Below are 1,127 nucleotides of genomic sequence, written 5' to 3' on the forward strand. Positions count from 1 at the left end.
ATATTTCGGGACTTTCATAATTTCTGGAATTTTATTATTTGGTTATTTTTCAATTTACGAATTTTGCAGTGTCGGGAATTTTATTTTTCGGGATTTTTCAGTCGCTTTTTCCGAAAAATAAAATTCCCACATCACTGTAAAAATTCCTAAATTATAACATCGTCGAAATATAAAAGTTCCGAATTGGAAAATTCTCGACAATTTACAATCTTACCGAATTTGAGAATTGCCGACAGAAAATTTCCGAATTATACAATATCCGGGCTAGACAACTCTCTAATTTGAACAATTAAAAAATATTTTGTTTAAAAAAATTTTTTTAATAGAATAATAAAATATTTTTAATAAAGAAAAAACTTTTTAATGTTTAAAGTTTCTAAAAATTATTGTTGGAATATAAAATAACAATAATTGAACAAATGTATTTTTTGATAAAAATTTATTTGAAAATGTGCATTGTATTCTTGTACATTACATAGAACGCTCGCAAAAATGAAATTATTATTTAAAAAAAATAAAAATAAAAGTCGCGTTAAATCAGCCTGCATTGAATCCTGCAAATTTTGTTTCATTTAAAGCTCACGTGTTTTAAATTTATGTTTGTATCGCATATTTATACAATTATTGTTATTTTAAATTAAAACAATAATTTAAAAAAATCAAACATCAAAACAAAATTTCTATAATAAAAATATTTGATTATTGTATTTTTAATAAATAAATAATATTGATCACAAAACTGTTCTCTCAATTTCTGCAATTCGGGAATTTTCTAGTTTGAATATTTGATCATTAGATAGCATTCGGCCTGGAGTTTTATTATTCGGGAATTTTTGAATTCGATAATATTGTAAACTGTCCAGAATAACGTTTTTATACAAATATAATTATAATTCCAAGTGATAGGGAAATTGTTCTTCCGGTTTTTAGATGTTAAGACGACAGTTCCAAGCCAGATTACGTTTTGCATTGGCAAACAATATTATATGAACAGAAGTTCACTGACACATTCGTAAAAATTATCCTGTTCCATAAAGTATATTTTAAAATAAACTTTAAATTATTATAATTGATACAGCTTATTTATTTTGAATTTATTTTTAATTGAAAATGGGTTATAAAGTTTT

The sequence above is a fragment of the Belonocnema kinseyi genome, chromosome 6, assembly GCF_010883055.1.
Source record: "Belonocnema kinseyi isolate 2016_QV_RU_SX_M_011 chromosome 6, B_treatae_v1, whole genome shotgun sequence".
NCBI lineage: Eukaryota > Metazoa > Arthropoda > Insecta > Hymenoptera > Cynipidae > Belonocnema > Belonocnema kinseyi.